At 41.7% G+C, this 16,308-nt stretch overlaps 1 pseudogene; it reads right to left on the reverse strand.

Moving 5' to 3' along the window:
• Positions 1-8,289: 8,289 nt before the first annotated feature.
• On the reverse strand, positions 8,290-11,244 carry LOC131744939 (heterogeneous nuclear ribonucleoprotein U-like protein 1 pseudogene; annotated as a pseudogene).
• Positions 11,245-16,308: the final 5,064 nt, after the last annotated feature.

Raw genomic sequence — 16,308 nt, forward strand, 5'->3', positions numbered from 1 at the left:
CAACCTTGATCATTTGGTCAAGGTGCTCAATGTCAGATTTCCCCACTCTAAATCTGCCATTTCTGCCTTTGTAGTTAGTAAATATCTTGGGAAAGATACTTTGCAGAGAATTTTTTTAAAAAACATATTGGCCCCAGAGATTCTGTTTGATTAGCTCTGGCAGAGGGTTCAAGCATCCTCAGTAATTCTGATGGTCAGACAAGGGTGGAGTTGTGGTATGGATCACACACCTAATCATTAGCCCTGAAACAGAGCATCCTCCTCACAGAACAGATAGTAATGAGAAAAAATTATGACATCTGTTAACACTGGTCTCTAGCTTTGGTAACCTAAGTGTGTTAGTTATCTAGTGCTACCTAACAAATTATCACAAATTTAGTAGCTTAAGCCAACCCACATTTGTTATGACAGTTTCTGTCAGTACAGACACAGCTTAGCTGGGTCCTCTGGTTCAGGTCTCACAAGGTTACAGTCATGGTGTTGCCAAGAACAGTGGTTTCATCTGATCCTCAACCAGTTACATAATTTGTGGACCTAGGGCAAAATTAAAATGTGGGGCTTCTTGTTCAAAAATTACCACACATTTCAAGACAGCAACAGCAGAGCGTTAAACCAAGTGTGGGACCTTCTGAGTGTGGGGCTGTCTGCAGCTATACAGGTTGCATGCATGAAGCCAGCCCTGGGTAGAGGGGAGTGTCCTGGGTAATCTGTTAAGACCTGAGTGAGTTGCCTTGCCATGGCAGTCACTGTGCGTGTGTTGATGCTTAAAATTCCCTGGGTCTCTTAGTGCCGGAGCAATGGAAGCGGAAGTCCTCCCTTGGAAGTCAGTAAAAATGACCTACACAAGAGTCAGTTCCTCAGAAGTTACCCCAAGATCAGCCCATTTGTAACCTTCACATTCTCTTTCCCTGTTACCCCTCTAACTTTGTATTATGAAAACTTTCAAATATACAGAAAAGTTGGAAGAATTGTCGAGTGAACACTCATATACCACCATTAACATTTTACCCTATTTGCTTTTTTATCTTTCCATCTATCCATTCATCAGTCCATCTCAATTTTTCATTCATTTCCAAGTAAGCTGAAGAAATCGGAATATTTTATAAGTGTACATTTGCTGAACTTAAACAAATGCATGCACTTGTATAACCGAAACCCTTCTGCAAAGCCCTTTTAATCTCAAGAAACTTTTACCTCCCGGTTCTTTATTCACTTTCTCTGTCCTTTCTCCTCAAAACCTTGTTTCCTCTTCTTTCTAATAGACTTTGCAAATCTGTTAAACCCAGAACCAGAAGTAACTCAACAGCTAATCCCCCTTTCTCCCTAGGAAGTGTTAATCACCTCTGAAACAGCAGATTTAGTGCTTCAGAGCTCGGTGAAGAGCCAGACAGTATTTTCAGCTTTGCAGGCCTGGCCCTACAGTCTGTCACAACTACTCAACTCTGCCCTTGTAGTGTAAAACCAACCACAGACATTACATAAACAAATGAGCATGGCTGTGTTCTAATAACCTTATTTACAGACACTGAAATTTGTGTTCCATGTAATTTTCACATATCACAAAATATTTATTCTTTTTTATTTTATCTTAACTACTTAAAGTTATGAAATCTTGGACTTCTCTGGCCGTGCAGTGGTTAAGACTCCACACTTCCACTGCAGGGGGCACAGGTTCAGTCCCTGGTCAGGGAACTAAGATCCCACATGCCGCCAGTGTGGCCAAAAAAGTAAGTAAATAAAATAAAATTATGAAATCTATTCTTAGCCATACAAAACAAAGGGACTTCCCTGGTGGTCCAGTGGGCCCGGGTTCGATCCCTTGTCAAAGAACTAGATCCTGTGTGCCGCAACTAAAGATCCCACATGCCACAACTAAAGATCCCGCATGCCACAACTAAGACCCGGCACAGCCAAATAAATAAATAATATTAAAACAAAACCAAGCAGCAGGCTGATTTAGTCTGTGGGCTGTAATTTATTAATTCCTGCTTTAGAAACTCACTGCTCCTAAGGTGTCCTCAGACTAACCCTATGGCAGCTTATTTGAAAGAGATTCTCTGGTCCCACCCCAGACCTCCTGAATCAGAACCTGTATTTTCACTGATTCCTGGATGATTCTTGTTCACATGAAAGTTTGAGAAGCACTACCCCATACCTTGGGTTTGGAGACCAGAATGCCAGAGGTTGAATTCATCCACTCTTACTGGATGAGTGACTGATGGTAAGTTATCATAATTGCAGGTTTAAAAATAGAATTCTACTTATTAGTAATTATGAGACAAATTAACAATTACTGATACAGATTGTGCACCTAAAAAATTCTGAAGGAAAAAACCCTAGCACAATATGGGAAAATGAAAGAGTTGTGAAATGAATGTTATATCTGATTGTTCACTTTATATGTGGAATAAACTCTTAGAAGATACATACTGGCAAAAACTCCTAAATATTTATGTACTTTAAAAAAACAAACAAACCTGATCTTACTAACAATTTAAAATATTATAGTGGTACAATTTTTTTATGTGATATTGAATAGAGATAAAGTATAGTGAATACTGAGGTGTGCCACCCATCTCTCTCCCTTTCAGGGCCAAAGCACTCATCTCCCTAGCTGCTGGGATTGTTGGCAGCTGACAACTCACAGCTGAGTCCCTCTTCAGCAATTGCAAAGGTACAAACACCCAACCTCCTTGCCATTATTCAGGAAATCCCTGAGAGCCATTTTAGTTTTAAACCACACCTGAATATCCATTTGGTGTCAAGGAACCCAGGATCTGACACAAATCAACAGGATACAGAAAAGGACATCAGCAAAAGCAATACTACTGCAGTAGTGAAGATGCTCTTGTCTGAAATTTAAAGAAACCAATTCTGGCTACCTTCAGCAGAAAAGGCAGTTAACCAGAATACTAGGGTAAGGAGTGGGTTGAAGAAAACCCTACAACCAAGAATTATCTAATAATCAGCTAGGGCTGTTTGGGGAATGCTTGAACCTTCTATATTGCGGCAGCTCCCAGGCTAGGCACGTTTCCCTTCCAGATTTCAGACTGCCAGGAGAGGGGAGGTGACTGGCTGAGCTTGGGGCGAGGGCAGCTCTGGCAGGGTTGGGAGGTGGGGGAAAGGGGAGGTGGTGGACAAGACGGTCAAGACTACTTATAGGGTGACGAACTGTCCTGGTTTTCCCAGGACTATCCCGGTTTTAGCACTGAAACAACTTCCCGGGAAACCCCTCCTCAGGACATGCAAAGTCCCAGTTTTTGCAATGGGTGCAAAGGGTGTGGGTAAAGTAGAAAACTGATATGGTGGCCCCCAAAATAGGAACTGCTGAAAGCAACAGATTTTAGTGTCAAGTGGATACAGCAGAGCTTTTCTGCCTTCCATACTGCCCCTGACTGCTGATGTTAATAACCATGATGGGTAGCTCACAATAAGGAATCATTCATTGATGCATCACTCTGAGTAACGCAACTTAAGTGTGTTGTAATTAGGAGCTGTAACTGTCTTTGCCTGTGCCTGTGGATTAACTCGTGCTTTGTATCAAGTAGTGCTAGTTTTCACTTCTGACGCTGTGAATACTGTGATAATGTTTTCTAAGATTTTAGATAATGAAAAGAATGGGTACGATAGCAACACCGGCATAACCCAGACCAAAAAAAGGCTAAGTGAATGTGTTCTTTTAATGACAAATGGAAGGACACATGGATTAGGGAGATAAATAACCAAAACAGAGAATACTGAACAATATGGAGAAAAGAATTTAGGATTGAGTATTCGGGAGAAAGGTATGTAAAAGTACACACGGTGACAATCTCACAAGTCTGGGACAAGACAGGTAAGTACTTTTAACTTCGTCAAGGTTTTTCAGCTCCCCCAAAGACACCAATAAAAATAGTGGTGGTGAATTGGCTTAGGTATACCAAACACACATCATCATCGTTCCTTTGACTGCTCTGTGAAACCAGGTACAGTTCAGGTACAGTTAATTTTCCGAACTCATAGCTTGCAGCTAAAACGTCCCGTGGGCAAGCTAAAGGGGAAATTTTGACGAGATATGTTGGTCCCTTACAGTCTAAAGCCTATTTTGTCAGATCTTGCCAGCCATCGTGATCAGCTTTCTACAGTTTATCAAGTGGTATGTGGAGTCATGGTAACAAAAATTTCCCCCTAGTTGTTAGGTACTCGAAAAATGGAGTTTCAAATCATCTTCTTGATTTCTATGAAGATTTTAATGAAACCACACCCACACAAACATAAAACGAAAGGGTGTTGATATCTCGTTCAATTAATAACTAGATTTTGTTCATCTATCTGCACATTTGGCAGACAATGTAGATGTAATTTTGGTAAATTCCATTCAGTCCCTAAACTTTTCACCAAAGAAAAAAAAAGATATTAGGGACCTCCCTGGCAGTCCAGTGGTTAAGACTTCGCCTTCCAATGCAGGTGGTGTGGGTTCGATCCCTGGTCAGGGAGCTAAGATCCCACATGCCTCGTGGCCAAAAAACCAAAACGGAAAATAGAAGCAGTATTGTAACAAATTCAATGAAGGCTTTAAAAATGGTCCACATCAAAAAATCTTTATTAAAAAAGAAAATTAAAAGATTTTTATCTGCAACACTGCAAAAAAAAAGGGGATGTGATTTGCTTATCTGAATACTGAGGCTTTCATAATGAAAGGTTTTGGTTATTACTCGATTTCTTCAAAACATGCAGAAGCACTTGGTAAGATTTTAAGCTTTAAAGAAATGGACGGAGATGGCCTCCTTAGACATATGCGTACCAGATTGCTGTTGATGCTAGCCATAGAAAAGATGTTAAAATGTCTTACTGTAAAATTATATTTTCCAAGTGTGGAACAAGCATGTACTTCTCTAATTTGGAGAATGAGGATGAGAATGGAGAAGATGATTATAGTAAAACAAAAGTTATATGCTGTTTCTCCAGAATTGTTTGATGATCTGGTTAAATAGAACTTTCTCAATTTCTTGACTGAAACTTTAACTGTTAACTTCAATTTCACAAGGTCAAATTACCTTTCTTATTTTCCCTGAGAGAGGTTAACTTACAGTGACATTCAAACATTGAAGTGCTTAAAAACTGTGGACATTTTAGACATGGATAGCCTCGGATGAATTTATAGATCCAAGACCCAGCAAACAGCTGCTTTACTAACATAAGCCTGTTAGATACAAAGTGGATAGACATTTTTAGAGAGCTGGAAATGAATTCATCCAAATCTAAAAACCTGCTGTTGCTAGTAGATAAAATCATTAAGTATCCCACGCTCATATGCTTTCGTTTAGAAGATATTTGGCTTGCTGTCATCAAATTGGGGTGACACCAGGAATTAGCATAACGTGGGCTTGATAAGAGCAGAGCTCCAAGTCAAAGTGAATTTTGTATGTAGTCAGTTTTACCACTACTGTTCACACAAGAAAAGAAGTATGTCTTGAAGGCCACAGGCAGTTCAGAGAAATATTATTGACAAAGAAAACAGTAAAAACATCCCACTATATCATGAGACAGAAATATTTCACTTTTAAAATTAAGTATAGGTATTATCTTTTTCATTAGCCCTATTGCATTTATGTTCTCCTTTTAAAGTCTTAAACTTATATACTGTAGACTATACATTAACATAGCCCACAGATTTTAAATATCCAATGGAGAGTTTTTTTTAAAAAGTTAAACTGATGTATCAGAGGAAAAAAAGAAACATAAAATAGTGGGGTTTCTTCCTTGCATAAAGTATGTTTAATTTGTTCTACTATTAATTACTACTAATTATCACAATTAACTGATTCTATTGTTTTACTCAGACCATTGCATGATTTGCCCCTGCACCCCTCACCCTATCTCTCTCCATCCCTTTATACTGTCTTTTCATTAGAGCACTCACCTGTGTTTTAAAAGTTTAACGTTGTCTATTGCTCAACTAGAACATAAGCTATTAAGACCCATCTGTCCTGTTCACTGCTGTGTGCCCCTCTTCTAGAAGTTTCCAGCACTCAGCAGGAACTCAGGCAGTATTTCCTGAATGAATTAAGTGACGTGATGTGCACAAGGCCACGTTCTGAGCCACAGGAGAAGCCAAGAGTTAACAAGCTCAAGCTCTAGTCCTTTTTCTTAGTATAAATAGGTGTCATGAATCATGCACTCATTTTGTACTCAGAAGAGGTAAGATTTAGTTGTAAAGGGTAGAGTAAAATGAGATATAGTTAGGATTTAAAAAGAGCTGCTTACAAGCTCTGGGATCCCAGGGCAGGCCTCAGTTTTATGGCATGTAAAATGGGGACAGTAGATGCCTCCAGAACTGGAGCCCCGGGATGTAACATGGAAGCATCAACCCCTGCCTTATTTATTTATTTATTTTTATTTTTATTTTTTGGCTGCGTTGGGTCTTCGTTGCTGCACGTGGGCTTTCTCTAGTTGCTGTGAGCGTGGGCTTCTCATTGCGGTGGCTTCTCTTGTCGCAGAGCACAGGCTTTAGGTGCATGGGCCTCAGCAGTTGTGGCATGTGGGCTCAGTAGTTGTGGCTCGCGGGCTCCCGGGCTTAGTTGCTCTGTGGCATGTGGGATCTTCCTGGACCAGGGCTCGAACCAGTGTCCCCTGCATTGGCAGGTGGATTCTTAGCCACTGCGCCACCAGGGAAGCCCTCTTCTTTTCTAATATATATATTCAATGCTATAAATTTCCTTCTAAGATCTGCTTTCATTGTATCCCACAGATTTTGATAAGCTGTATTTTCATTTTTATTTATTTTAAGATATTTTAATATTTCTGAGATTTCTTTGACTTGTGTGATATTTAGAAGTGTGTTGTTTAATCTCCAGGTATTTTGGGGTTTTTCAGCTATCTTCCTGTTGTTAATTTCTAGTTCAGTTCCACTGTGGTGTGAGAGCATACATTTTATGGTTTCTGTTTTTTTAAGTTTGTTAAGGTATGTTTTAAGGCCACAGATGCTTGCTGTGTTTATCTTGGTGAGTGTTCCTTGTAAAATTGAGAAGAATGTGTATTCTACTGTTGTTGGAAGAAGTAAGTCTATAGATGTCAACTATATACAGTTGATTGATGGGGCTAGAAGTCAACTGTGTCCTTACCGATTTTTCATTATTTAAAAAAAGGGTGTTGAAGGAATCCAATTATAATAATGGATTTATTTATTTCTCCTTGTAGTTCTAAAAGTTTTTGCCTCACATATTTGGATGGTCCATTGTTAGGTACAGATAAAGATTACTACTGCTTTGTTATACCTGTATCACTATGCAATGGCCCTCTTTATCCCTGATCATTTTCCCTGACCTGAAGTCAGCTTCCTCTAAAATTAATATAGCTGCTCCAGCTTTCTTTTGATTAGAGTTAGCATGTTATACTTTTCTCTATTTTTTTAAAATCAGGGTTGAAACCTTGCTTCCTTCCTGCTAGGAGGTGCCATGCCATTTATTGAAACCAAACAAAACAGGGCAAACACATTTCTTAATAAGTGCAGTTTATTAAAGTCGTGTTAAAACATATGGGTCAAGGGGAAGTAAAAATAATCAGAGGATCACTGTAGGAAAAACCTTTAGGTCTGGCACCTGGAAGACCTCTGGAGAGGAGGCAGTGGGAGAAACTTCATGTTCTGAAAAGAAGGAGCCCCCCAACTCCCTTCTTCCCTCTCACCCGATTAATCCCACCAGAAACCACCAAGATGCCCGGAATAAAAGGTTTCAAGTTCAATAGTCACACTCTCTCCAAATACAAAAGGCAGGTACAATTCAACTCAACACAGAAGCTTGTGTGCAACGTGTCGGGAAACTGAGACATTGTATATAAAGTTAGGTTAAAGATGATTCTGCGGTTTTGTTTTGTGTGTGTTTTGTTTTGAGGGTGTGGCTCTTCCTCAGTCACCTGAACTCAGCAAAGAAATGGTTATCCTGATGAAATATCAACAGCCGACCCACAGTAAAAAGAGACAAATTCTAAAAATGTTTTAAAAACCCGTGTCCCCTGCATCGGCTGGCAGACTCTCAACCACGACACCACCAGGGAAGCCCGCATTTTGCTTTTTTTAAACTTTGTGTTTTTAAGTTTTAGATTTTTTTTTTTTAAATCCTAAAAAGTAGACAGTAAAACAGCTCCTGGAAGAATTTACAACCAACTGCATGAGAATCTGGGAAGCTGAGGGGCTGGAGCAGGGCTGGGACCAGAGGACAGGAAGGGGCCCTCCGCACAGCCCTGTAGCCTCACTGTACAACCAAGGGAGGGGGCCTCTTTAGCCAAAAAGGAGGAAGGGAGGAAGAGGAAGAGGAAGAGGAGGGGGGTGGGGAGACAACCAAAATAAAAGGTCATTGTTGCCTCTTTGAATCCAGAGGAAAATGCCGGCCCTGTGTGGGGGAAGAGCCCCTTGGAGGGGAGGCAGCCCTGGGAGGACCCGTCCCCCAGCACCACGTGACCCGGTGGTGGACAAGGGGGGCCAAGGTGGGCGCTGGTGGAGAAAGCCGGCAGGGGCCTCCAGGACACACTGGCTACTGTGTGCTTGTGCCCCCCTGTGTGTTCCCGGAGTAGCTCCCATAGTCATAGCTCCTGTAGTACGGCGGCCACTGGCCCTGGTTCTGATAGTACTGGTTCCACTGCTGAGCATACTGTTGGTACTGGTTATAGCTGGGCCGAGGGTAGGTCTGTGCGGTGGGGGGCAGCAGAGGGCTGTAAGGGGCTGGGTTGTAGCCACCGTAGCTCCCATAGGTGTAAGCAGGTGGTGGCAGAGGTAGAGGTGGTGGAGCTGTGTAGCCCTGGCTACACAGCCCTGGCTGTAACTCCCTGGTTGTAGGGAGGTGGGTGGCTGTAACTTGGCTGTGGAGGGCTGTAGCCGCTGACAGTAGCAGTGCTGGTATTGGTGCTCGAGCCAGGGATGTTGCTGTTCTTAGCATAGCTGCCGGTCCCTGGAAGGTACCGAGCAGGGCTGTAGCTGGGTGGCGGTGGCTGCTGTGGTGGCAGCTGTTGCTGGGGAGCCCGGTTGTAGCTGCCTCGGGTGTTGGAGTTGTTGTTATCCCGGCTGTTGTTACCCCAGCGATTTTGGTTGTAGCCACCACCTCCACTGCAGTTGAAACCTCCTCGGTAGCTGCCTCCTCTGCTGCATCCTCCCCGATTCTGGAAGCCTCCTCGGTTGCCCCTGGCGGGACCTCGGTTGTCATAGCGCTGGAAACCGCCGCCACCCCCACGGCCCCGGAAGCTGCCACTGCTTCGGTTGTCAAAGTGCTTTTCAGGGGGTGGCCCAGCCTTGCGGCCTTCCTCATTGTATTGCCTCGGCAGCTTGTCTGCTTCCCCTTGCTGCAGCTCAATGAACAGCATCTCGTCCAGGAAGTCCCCAACATCTGGCAACGTGAAGTTGGCTTTCATTTCTAAGACCACGTGATCTGGGACATCCTTCGCTTCTTCGTCGGTTTGCTTTATTGATGGGTCTTTTAGGTCCTCATCAGTGGGACAAATTGCAATAGCTTTGCATTGGAAGCCTTCGAATGGTCTCATTTTTCGTCTCTGGGCTGACCCATAAACATTTGTCTGATCTAGGATAGAGTCGCGTTTCCTTCGGGCAGCAATCTGCATGAGGCGGTTGAGGCACTGGGTGGCCTGCTGGATCAGAACGTCCCAGCGGCCGGCGTAGTTCCTCTGACGGTGTAGGCCCATCACCTGCATCTTATCCATGATGGCATTGGCACCCAGGATGTTACTTCTTGGAAGGGTTGGAGGCTGCATGTTTGATGGTCCATGTGGTCTTACCGGTGGCAGGCAGGCCCCCCATCATCAGAATCTCACACTCTGCCTTGCTCTTTGGTCCAACAGTGCCAAGGATTCGCTCACTCAGGGGAAGGTGCTAGATGAAGGTGAAGCCTGGCAGGACAGAACAGTAGGGCTCTGCCCTCTGCCCGAAGTTGAACTCCACTGCACAATTCTTCACCAGGGCATGAGGGTAGAGGGCCTGACCCCCCAAGGCTCCCTTCTGGATTCGGAAGGCAATGCCCATCCACTTCCCATTTTTGGTGAAGGAAAGTTCCACATCATTTCCACATTCAAAGTCCACAAAGCAGCCAATCACATCATTCTCTGCAAACTTGTCTCCATAGTTTTCAAACCAGCTGTTGGTGGACTTCTTCCCAGTGCCTCTGTAGCCATAGGAGAAAGGCTCTTCGCCTAGCTGAGTGCTGCAGGAGTCCAGGGACCAACCAATACAGACAACATGTGGGTTGGGCTCTGTAGATGGAAGGTGCTTCACAGAGACTTCCTCATTGATCTTCATCTCAAAGCACACACGGCCCCTTCTGACCCCATAGCTGGCACGGCTGCTGCCCACAGGTATGCAAAACCTCCAGTTGTAAGTGGGTAGCCACTATTCCGGTCTCAGCCCACCTTGATGTGGAGGTCGCAGTTATATGTGTCGATGGCAGCAAGGGTGTCGTCAAAGTCATCTTCATCCTCTTCAGCGGGAGGCTGAGGAGAGCGGCCCTGCCTATCCTCCCGGTGCTCGAAATACCCCCTTCCCTGGTTTTCTTCATAAGGCCTCTTGTGACTCTGTCTGGTTTGAGTTGAGATGCTTCGGGCGGGAGGAAGCTGGTGGGTGCTTCTTGCTTCATCTCTGTCTTCACTTCTACTGGGCGATAGGCCTGCTGCTGCTGGTCCATTTCCAGAGTTCTCCTCTCGTAGCCTGACTCATTCTCTTTCTTGATGACCTGCATCTCATAGAATTGGTTCTGCATGGTAATATTGTCCATGACATCTCCTCGTTGTGCCCGGGTTGCCCCGGTTCATCGTCGGCCTCGAGCTCCGGCTCGTCGTCAAGGCTCCTCGGCCTCCAGCGTCGCCTGCAGCCACTCAGCAAGCTCGGCCTTGAGGCCACGAGTGTCCAGGCCGCGGCGCTGCAGCTCCTCGCAAAGTTCGTTCACCTTCAGTCGGCGTACATCCATGGCCCGGGCCCCTGGGGCGGCCCCCGAGCCCAGCCTGGCCTCCCAGGGCTCAGTCCCCCTTAAACCTTTCCTGTCAGGAGGCGAAAGGGGAAAGGGGGGGGGGCCACTTCAATCTCTCTATTTTTTTAAATTTATTTTTCATTTTTATTTTTGGCTGTGTTGGGTCTTTGTTGCTGTGCATGGGCTTTCTCTGGCTGTGGCGAGAGGGGGCAACTCCTCATTGAGGTGTGCGGGCTTCTCATTGCTGTGGCTTCTCTTTGTTGCAGAGCACAGGCTCTAGGCACATGGGCTTCAGTAGTTATGGTACGAGGGCTCGGTAGTTGTGGCGCACTGGATTAGTTGCTCCATGGCGTGTGGGATCTTCCTGGACCAGGGATGGAACCCATGTCCCCTGCATTGGCAGGCGGATTCTTAACCACCGCACCACCAGAGAAGTCCCTAGAATTGGATTTTTAATATATTCTTATAACATATATTCACCATTTTACATATGTCAACATACATGCAACCTGATCTCAAAATGAGTTGTTACCCCATCTGCTGTGATGTCACTGCTATCATCACCACCATTCTGTCCACATTCCAAACATTTAGTGATCCAGAAAACACTGGTCACCTATAGTTTAATGCATCTCACCACTGCCATGCACTTTGCAAAATATTTTGTTAAAAACAAAACAGTATGTTACATTCTATAATAAAATGAATGTGGATATAATGAGTGACTTTAGGAGTTACCTCCAAATACTATGTCTGCATCTTAGCAATAGCCTTATAATCCCACATCCTGTAATGCACAGCAGCATATTAACTGTGAAGTTAAAAAAAAAAGACAGAACTCCCACTTAAGTGGTTTATCCAAGTGTGATCCAAACTAATTTGAACATGAAATCCTATTTGCTGCTAATCACTGGTAACATTTTTGGGAAGTATATATGTTTGGGAACTGTTTGGGTTTTTATTTTGTTTTTTGGCTAAAATCATGAATCAAAGGATGAAATTAAAGAAATCATTACAGGTAAGCTAGGAATTTGGGGATGGAGTATTTTCCATCTCCCTAATATCAGGCACTACAGGATGCCAGACACAACTGTAAGCCATCAAAAATATTAAGATCGCTGATAAAGGTAAATACATGGATAAATATAAAAACAGTATTAATGTAATTTTGATTTGCAAAATTTGGGGTTTTTTTAAACAAGATTTTAAAAACAAATGCATAAAAATAATTGTAAATCTAGGTTAAAGTATACACAATATATAAAGATTCAGTTTGTGATATCAATAACAAAGAGAAGGAGCCAACTGTAAAGGAACAGAGCTTTAGTATGCAATTGAAGTTGGTTATCAATTTAAAATAGATTGTTGTAACTTTAGGATGTTATATGTAATCCCTCTGGTAACCACAAAGAAAATATTTATAGAATACACAAAAAAGGAAATGAGGGAATCAAAACGTGTCACTACAAAAAATCAACTAGAGGTAAGACTTCCAGTTTCTAGTCCATAACGAGCTTGGAAGTCATCAATCCATTATAACAAGTAAAAAGCAGAATGGGGCTTCCCTGGTGGCGCAGTGGTTGAGAATCCGCCTGCGGATGCAGGGGACACGGGTTCGTGCCCCGGTCTGGGAAGATCCCACATGCCGCAGAGCGGCTGGGCCCGTGAGCCATGGCCGCTGAGCCTGCGCGTCCGGAGCCTGTGCTCCGCAATGGGAGAGGCCACAGCAGTGAGAGGCCCGCGTACCACCAAAAAAAAAAAAAAAAAGCAGAATGAACTGAAAATCAACTCTTCCATAGATCCATCATAGATCCATCAGAGAATTAAGGTCACAGGGTAAACTGCTGCCCACAGACAGGGGGATACAGAGAATCACAACTTACCAGAGCATAGGCACATTAGCAGAAACCTCTGTGGGAACCAGTACAGAAGATGGAAAACTTAAACGGTAATGGACAAATTGCAGGAGGCTCAGTGTGGACAAATCTGAGAGTTAAATGCTCCAAGAGGGTCCGAGTCTTTAAGAAGCCCCTGCACTTTTATGAGCTTTACCTCCAGGAGCCCAATCAAGTCCTCATAGTGAAGACTGGAGAAAAATCCCCATTGTGTTTCTGGCAGAGAGAGGGGGAAAGACGCTATTTTGAAATGTTCTCAAAGCATTCTGTTCTTAATAAGGCGTGCCGCAAAGAGAAACTATTGTACCAGAGCCTATAACCTACTGAGGTTTCATTAGTGTCTGACCAACCTGAGGGAAAAGAAATGCTCAGCTCCAGCCCACTCTAGCCATCCTGTCCCACCTGAGGGAGGGAGGTAGACTGAGAGGCACTGGCAAAGTTCACAGTTCAGTGGCAGTTTCACCAAGACTGAAGCTTAATCACAGGACTATAGAACATAACCCCTCCCCCTACACCTTATTACCACATCACTAAAGGTCTTACCAGTGTTCCTTTTTCCCAGCACATGATGCTAGGTTTAAACAAAAACAAACAAAACAACAACAGAGACAATTAATAGAAAACAGTAACAAATATGATAGGTATTAATCCAATTATATCAATAACCACTTTACATATCAAAGATAAAAATCAAGACGTAGCCAAAAATAAATAAATTTTTAAAAATCCAATTCTAATAATGCTTAGAAAAATAAAGCTCAAGGAAACAAGATATTGGGACTTGGTCAAACAAATTCTCAATCTTTATGGAATTTAGATATATAAACTCCAGATTTCCCACAGGAATTATCTTTTGTTGCATTTCAAGAATCCCTCACTATGGCTCTATTTGTTTTCTGAGTTTGGATAGCACAGAATACTGTGTTAACCTAATCTATTTGACGTCTGTTTCAGAAAGTGACTCCAAGCATACCTCAGAGATATTGTGGGTTCGGTTACAGACCACTGCAGTAAAGCGAATATTGCAATAAATTTTTTGGTATCCCAGTGCATTTGAAAGTTATGTTTATACTATACTGAAGTCTATGTTTACCCTACACTGTGTAATATGTTAAGTGTGCAGTAGTGTCATGTCTAAACAATTTTTTTAAAATAAGGTATTTTTAAAAAATACCTTATTGTTCAAAATTGCTAAACATCTTTGGAGCCATCAGTGAGTTATAGTAGTAACATCAAAGATCACTGATCACAGATCACCATAACAAATATAATAAATAAATTACCAAATTACCAAAATGTGACAGACACAAAGTGAGCAAATGCTGTTGGAAAAATTGTGTTGATAGACTTGCTCAACTCAGGGTTGCCACAAACCTCCAATTTGTAAAAAACACAATACCTGAGAAATGTAATAAAGCGAAGTGCAATAAAATGAGGTATGCCTGTGTCTAGAGCAAGGATTGATGAACTTTTTCTGTAACAGGCCAGATGATAAATATTATAGGCTTTGCAAACCACTTAGTCTGTCACAGGTACTCAACTCTGTTTTAGTGTGAATGCAGCCAAAGACAATATGTAGTGAATACATGTGGCTCTGTGTTAAAAACTTTATGAACAATGAAATGAATTTCATATAATTTTATAATATATTATTTTTCTTTTCATTTTATTTCAACCACTTAAAAGTGTAAAAACCATTCTTAGCTTGTGGGCCATACAAAAACAGGCAATGATCTGAATTAGTTTACTGACCCCTGACTTAGAGTTTGGTGGTAAGTTTTTATCGAAAGTATTTGATTTCTGAGTTTAGGTGATGGATTCAGATTATGATGAATATCTGTACTCTTTTAATAGACTGCTAGAATAAATTTTCATGTTTGCAGGCTTAGTACTATATGACACTCATTATATTTTTGACATCAGGATTATGTAAAATTCACAGAAGAAGATGGCAAGCTTTTTATCTCATTTGATTTGTAAATTCCTTAAATAGTTGATAGATTTTGCCCATAAAGTGATCTGGCTTGGTGATCTCTTTAAGTAGAGATTACATCAAAATATTATTTCTGCGTTGTTTGGGTCTATTAAGGGTTTACATCTTTTGGAGTTAATTCTGTCATTACATTTTCCTACAAATATCACATATTTCGCTTGATTTCCAGATATTAGTAAATACATTAACCTCTAAACATAATTATGTCCATATATAATTTATGTATTCATCTGTCTTTTTTCCATCAGAATTACCAATGCTTGTATCTATATATATTTTTTTCTGACAACGAAATAAGTTTACTTTTTCCTTGAAGTATTTTTGCCTTTCATTTTTTACTACCTTTTCTTCTATATTTGGATTTAGTTTGCTTTTATTTTTCTAGCATTTTGTCTTGTACATTTAGTTCACTTATTAATAATTTTTTTTCTTTTGACCATGACACGCAGCTTGTGGGATCTTAGTTCCCTAACCAAGGATTGAACCCTGGCCCTCAGCAGTGAGAGCATGTACTCCTAACCACTGGACTGCCAGAGAATTCCCTATTGATAATTTCTTCATGTTTTAATATCCACATGCATATTAGGCTATACATTTTAATCTAAACACAGATCTGGCTGCCTGTCAACCCTCAATGTTTTTCTACATAATGTGCTTATTTTCATATATACATAATTCATGGATTGATTTCCTTCTTAACTAATATTTGGAGGGGTGTTATCAATATTCAGATATTGTTGGCTATCATATTTTAATTTTTTCCCATTCTGGAAAAGAATGTGACCTACATGTGTTCTGCTTTGAGGGGGAAGTGATTATTGATATTTCATGTTTTGCTCTTTTTTGACAAATGTTTTCAACTACTATAAATAGGTTTTTTTGATGGGTATGAAATTGTGCAGCATGAAGTATGAGGTGTGAATGTAGGCTTATTCACCCATTCTTTGTCTTTGAGTTTTCTTAGGATTTTAATTTTCTTTTTAAACTTCATGCTGAATAAGGAGTAAGTGTTGGTGAGATGCTTTTCTACAAACATTATACCTACTGGTCTTTTTTCATTATAAATTCTTTGATATAAATTAAGGTGTGAACATGATGAAACATGGTAAAAGTCCTTTCCACAAATAATAACAGTGAAAATATTACTGCTAACGTTGGTTAACTATCAGCTAGATAGTTACTATATATTAGTAAGAGTCCCAACCATTTTACACTTAACTCATTTATCCTTACAGCAATCCAAGACCCACATCATCAGTATATATTTATACAAAAAAATTATAAAGCAGCACTTTTTCTACAAGCATTTACTTACTTGGTTGTGTGTGCAGGCATGTAAAAAAGTTTTTTTAAAAGGTCTCAAAGGATAGGGCTTCCCTGGTGGCGCAGTGGTTAAGAATCCACCTGCCAATGCAGGGGACATGGTTTTGAGCCCTGGTCCAGGAAGATCCCACATACTGTGGAGCAACTTAGACTG

The sequence above is a fragment of the Kogia breviceps genome, chromosome 18, assembly GCF_026419965.1.
Source record: "Kogia breviceps isolate mKogBre1 chromosome 18, mKogBre1 haplotype 1, whole genome shotgun sequence".
NCBI lineage: Eukaryota > Metazoa > Chordata > Mammalia > Artiodactyla > Physeteridae > Kogia > Kogia breviceps.